This window comes from Portunus trituberculatus, chromosome 38 (assembly GCF_017591435.1).
Source record: "Portunus trituberculatus isolate SZX2019 chromosome 38, ASM1759143v1, whole genome shotgun sequence".
NCBI classification, from domain to species: Eukaryota; Metazoa; Arthropoda; class Malacostraca; order Decapoda; family Portunidae; genus Portunus; species Portunus trituberculatus.
In genome coordinates this window covers 9,958,113-9,963,931 of record NC_059292.1, presented here as the reverse complement: position 1 = coordinate 9,963,931, position 5,819 = coordinate 9,958,113, and the positions used below count along the sequence as shown (strand labels likewise).

Genomic DNA, 5,819 nt, shown 5'->3' with positions numbered 1-5,819 from the left:
CATCTCTTTATCTTATTTATTTCCCTTCTCGCTCGTCTTCCTTCGACTACATTAACATTCTCTTTCCCCGTCCTTCTCTCATCTCCCTCCTCCTCCTCCTCCTCCTCCTCCTCCTCCTCCTCCTCCTCCTCCTTCTCCTCCTCCTTCTCTCACTCTGACTACATCGTTAGCCACGCCGTAAAACCGTCAGCTCTGGGTAACCGTAAACCGCTTCGTGTCGCGACTCCCAGATCGACCAGACTGGGGCGTGTGAATCTCATTCCTGAAGAAGGCGATGACGGAGGTGGAAGAAGAGGAGTAGGAAGTTGGAGGAAGTGAAAGTGGATGTAAAGAAGAGGAAGAAGAAAAGAGTAGGAAAGCGGAGAAAGATGAACTGTAGTAGGAATCAAAACAGGTGTGAGGAGAATTCGAGAGAGAGAGAGAGAGAGAGAGAGAGAGAGAGAGAGAGAGAGAGAGAGAGAGAGAGAGAGTGGGTGAAAAATGCACTCCTTCAATGTCTTAATACTCATTTATCGTAGAAGAGGAAAATCCCAGACCATAAACAACTGTCACTCTCTCTCTCTCTCTCTCTCTCTCTCTCTCTCTCTCTCTCTCTCTCTCTCTCTCTCTCTTTCTCTGAATCTAGCTGAATTTTTATCGTTAAATAAATGTTTCAGTATAATTTTTGTTGTCATTGGAGTCAAATTAATGGTAAACATACAGACAATTTACTTGCTGCATAAATACAGACTGTAAACATCGAAACATGCAGATATAAATGACAGATAGGCACATATGTAGGCAAACACACAGACAGACTGACAAACAGACAGACAGATGGACAGACAAATAGACAAACAGACAAACAGACAAAGTGGTAGACAGACAAAGATCCCAATGACTTGACCCTAACAACCTGATCAATGAATCTATTCCATTTATCTCCCACTTTATTTAAAAAACAATTCCTTCTTATCCTAGTTTTATTAAGCTTGAATCCAGTATTTTTTCATCCGGTTCTGATCACAGACCATGTGTGTTATGCTTTCATCTATGCTATTTATAGTCCTCTAACGGATCTTCTAGGAATCCACGTTTTATAATTAATGGAAGTTTTGTTGATTTTGAAATGTTTATCCCTTGCATTTCTTTTATTCTAGTTTCCTTGTATCAGGTGATTCTAACAGGTCCTTGCACTTCCTTTAGTGCATGCACCACAACTCCACAGCACAACATAAGTGTGGTGTGCCCAGTGCCAAAAATTATTTTATTGTTTCGGAACTCCTAGTTTTTGTTTTAAAGATGAAAAAAAATACTGGAGATGCGGGGTATCGATCCCCGTACCTCTCACATGCTAAGCGAGCGCTCTACCATTTGAGCTACATCCCCTGGTGGAGGTGCCGGGGATCGAACCCGGGGCCTTTCACATGCAAAGCGAACGCTCTACCACTGAGCTACACCCCCTTGAAAATGTAAGTCTCGCTGACACAAAAAGACAAAAGCAAACATTTGGATTGAAACGGAGACATCTTGGTATTGCAACAGTGAGTCGGATAAATAGACACATAGACACATAGCCAGAAAAAAAAAATAAATAAATAAATGAATAAATTAATTGAATTAACAGCAAAACACACAGGTGAAAATTTATAGGAAATTTCCCAAATACGAATACTAAATATGTTAGTAAAAGATAGATTAATAAATAATGAATATTTTGAGTTATGATTATAGAACATACTCATTACTCAGCACAATTTACTAAACACTCATAACTTACGTCAAGGTTGTTCCCCTCCTTGCTAATTTTATCTTGGTTCACTGGTGACTTATCTCGACCTTTCTACCCCACCACCCCGCGCCCCATCAGTCACCAAGTCACCCTTCACCAGTCACCCGTCACCTCATCAGTCACCCGTCACACCAAGCCATCCACGAGTTCCCACGCTAGGCAGGCAGACACACACACACACACACACACACACACACACACACACACACACACACACACACACACACACACACACTCACTCTCTCTCTCTCTCTCTCTCTAGTTTTTTTTTCACGTTGTTGTCATTGTTGCTGCTGTTGTTGTTTTCTTCTCTTTCATCTTTTTTCTTCGTCATCATCATCATCTTCTTCTTCTTCTTCTTCTTCTTCTTCTTCTTCTTCTTCTTCTTCTTCTTCTTCTTCTTCTTCTTCTTCTTCTTCTTATCCTTATTGTTATTATCCTTATTATTATTATTATTATTATTATTATTATTATTATTATTATTATTATTATTATTATTATTATTATTGTTATTATTATTATTATTATTATTTCTATTATAATCATTATAAATGTCATTGTTATTATCATTATTTATTGATCATTATTTTTGTTGTTATCCTTACCTCTATCATCATCATCATCATCATCATCATCATTATTATCATCATCATCAATCATCATCATAATATATTACAAGACTTTCCTGGTAATTTCACACTGTTTCTGTACATCAGTTTATCCAGAAGCCTAACACTAACTAGATTTGTAATGCTCATAGAATACAATATACGGATGTTTAAAGTTTAAATTCCACAGACTCCCATCCATGTTATATGAGGTAAAAAGTTTAAGTAACTCACAAATCTTGACTAAAACATTAAAAGCATTCACCGAGAAGATTAAATTCAGGAGATTAAATATTTGTATGTTTCTCTAAGTTTTATCTGTTCTCTGTATCCACTTTTGTATTTTTTTATTTTTTCCCTTGAGTACCATGACGCGATTCCATATTCAATCTGGTTACAATTCGATGACTCTATACAACTTCAGAGATTTATGTTGGGGGGATTAAAATAGTGAATACTGTGGTCATTAATCTTCCGACCTCCATAGATTCTTCCTAATGTCAATAAAATGGTTAAATTGTATACAAATTTCAAGGTAAAAATGTGTCCTTGTACTAAAGGGGTTAATCTTCCTCCTCACTGTTTTTTTTTTTTTCCTTTGTATGTTATCTGTTATTTTACATTCTTATTTTTCCCTTCTCTCTCTCTCTCTCTCTCTCTCTCTCTCTCTCTCTCGTCAAAAATACTCCCACATGTGTTGGCTGGCTGGGAGAGTGAGTGAATTAAAGTGATGCGCGCCGTGACGAAATGAAGACGCTTTAACATTTCAGACGACACTGTTTTCTTTCTGGCGTATTGCGTTTTTTCTTCCGTGTTGTGAGTGTAAAGGCAGGTGGGTGGAAGCAGAGAGAGAGAGAGAGAGAGAGAGAGAGAGAGAGAGAGAGAGAGAGAGAAAGAAAATAGGAGTGGGTTAAACTTAAATTTGATAAACGCATCGTAATGAAAATAATGACAGGAGCATAAATAACACCTTTTCACCGTAAGCTCTGACAGTGAGTGACAGGGAGGAGGAAGGAAGAGAGAGACGTACTGTACACATGAAGAAAAAAAAAAAAAGAGAGAAAGAGAGTAGGAGGAAACGATGACTGGCATGAATAAACATCAAGTAAAGAAAAAAAAAAAAAAATACACAGGAACAGCGGTAGACACAGAAAATCAAACAAACAGTGTATATAGTATGAAGGGGATAGAAGAAGACACAGTAACTGACGGATGAAAGGGTAAAGGGAAGGGAACAGTGAACAACAAGTATGCGTGACGCGGAGCAACAGAGGAACAACATAACAAAACTATTATGAACGTCACGCGTCCGAGATGAATGTTACGGTAGAGTCAGGTTACGGCTTTGGCTGGGTTGAGGAGGAGGAGGAGGAGGAGGAGGATGAAAGGAGAAGGTGGCAACAGTGGTGAAGGAGGAAGAGGAGAAGGAGTAGAAGGGAGGGGAAAAGGAAGAATAAGAGAAGGAGATAGTAGGAGTGGTAGTAGGAAAAGAATGTGTTGAAGAAAAAAGGAAGAGGAGGAGGAGGAGGAGGAGGAGGAGGAGGAGAAGGAGGAAAATGAAAAGATGAGGAGGAAAAAGAGACGAAAAATGTAATAAAGGCTAGAGGAAGAAATGTATATATATTGAAGAAATAACAAGAGAAAATAAAGAAGAGAGAAGAAAAAGTAGAAAGAAAGAAGGGGAAGAAAAAGAAAAGAAAGAAGGATAGAATAGAAAGATAGAAAAGAATAGAATATGCTGAAAAGGAGATGAAAAAGTAAGTTGTAGAGAGTCATATTAGATGAGACAGAATGAAAGGTGGAATGCAGCGCCTCCGAACGCAGAAAAGTAAAAAAAAAAGAAGGAATGACGTGTGTGTGTGGATGAGAAGGAAGTTTACAAGCAGCAGCAATAAGAGGTGTTAATGTACGTAGAACCCTGAGGAATGTTAACCCCTTGAGTACCATGACGCTTTTCCATATTCACTCTGCTTATTATTTGATGATTTTATAGAGATTCAGAAACTTTTGTGGGAGATTAGAATTGTGAAGACTGTAGCAATTAATTTTTGAACCTCCATAGACCCATCCTAATGTCAGTAAAGTGGTCTAATCGTTCGAAATCTCAAGGTAAAAATGTGTCCCCGTATTGAAGGAGTTAAGATATTAAGGAGAGGGATGGGAAGTGGCTGTCTACTATATGTACTTGTGTAATCCCTTGTAGAATAGACGAAATAAAGGAGAAAATGAGTAATGTTATATAATGAATGAATGAATAGAGAAAACGAATAGGTAATAAGAAAAAATATATCCTTTTATGAAAAAGACACAGGAAGAAAAAAAAACATGTAAGGAAGTTTTGATAAAGCTAGAAATAATAAAAAAAAGCCGAAAAAAAAATCATTGGTGATCAAATAAATAGATAAAACAAAGGGATCAAGAATAAAAAGAGAGAACACTATAAATGAGAATATCTAAAAATAAAAATGATATAGAAATGCCTCAGAACGGATAAAGATAGTCATCGTTTGAACTTGAGTCGTAATTACCTCAAGACCTTTAAAAACAACCTCATTTTCCCACATTCCGGAGTGAATTCCGCAGTCGTTCATGCGAAGAAAATGGAGAAATACTGGCGGAGAAAAAAAAAATATAAAAACATGATGAATTTCTGCTAGAGACATTTGGCGAGGAGCAGGAAGGGGAGGAGGAAAAGGAGAGTTACGAAGAGGAGGAGGAAGAGGAGGAGGAGGAGGAGGAGAAGGTGGACGATTAGAAGAAGTTGGAGGAGAAGGAGGAGGAGGAGTAGGAGAAGGGGAAGGAGGAAGAAAGAGGAAGAGGATGACAACGTGAGAAAAAGAAAAGAAGCACAGTTTACATTAATTACGAATAAATGAAATAATGCAAGAGAATAAATCACTAAAAATTGTGAAAGAAACTCTTTTAAGAAATAAAGAAAAACAAATTAAACCTTCTTCTTCTTCTTCTCCTTCTTCTTCTTGTACTTGTTCTTGTTCTTCTTGTTCTTTTTATTGCTGTTCTTCTCAACCCGCGTTCCATCTCGAAACGCGCGAAGACTATGGTTCAAAGCTTCCAATGTCCTAGACACCTCATAAGTTCAAATAAAAGAGTATCCATTATTCCTGGTACTTGAAATTTAGTCAGTTTTTTTTTCTTTCAATATACGAGATTCCCACGCGTTCAGAAAATGAGATACGGCAGGGAATCGACAAGAGGTAGGAATTGTTATAACAGTAATTAGAGGTAACGGTTTAACGAGGAGGTTAAGAGGGAGGAAAGGCTGTGTGTGTGTGTGTGTGTGTGTGTGTGTGTGTGTGTGTGTGTGTGTGTGTGTGTGTGTGTGTACGTGCATGCAGTTGCTAATAACCTTGGGAGTCGAGGAAGTGATGTCTTGTTTCAGGAGTTAAGAGGGAGAACTGAGTGATGGTGACTAGGGTGGT

The 5,819-nt window shown here is 38.0% G+C and overlaps 2 non-coding genes across 2 annotated transcripts; both read right to left on the bottom strand.

Moving 5' to 3' along the window:
• Positions 1-1,295: 1,295 nt before the first annotated feature.
• Trnaa-agc lies at positions 1,296-1,368 on the bottom strand. The gene has a single exon. It is a non-coding gene; the product is annotated as a tRNA-Ala (tRNA).
• A 3-nt stretch (positions 1,369-1,371) lies between these two features.
• On the bottom strand, positions 1,372-1,443 carry Trnaa-ugc. Its single transcript has one exon. It is a non-coding gene; the product is annotated as a tRNA-Ala (tRNA).
• Between the last annotated feature and the right edge of the window lie 4,376 nt (positions 1,444-5,819).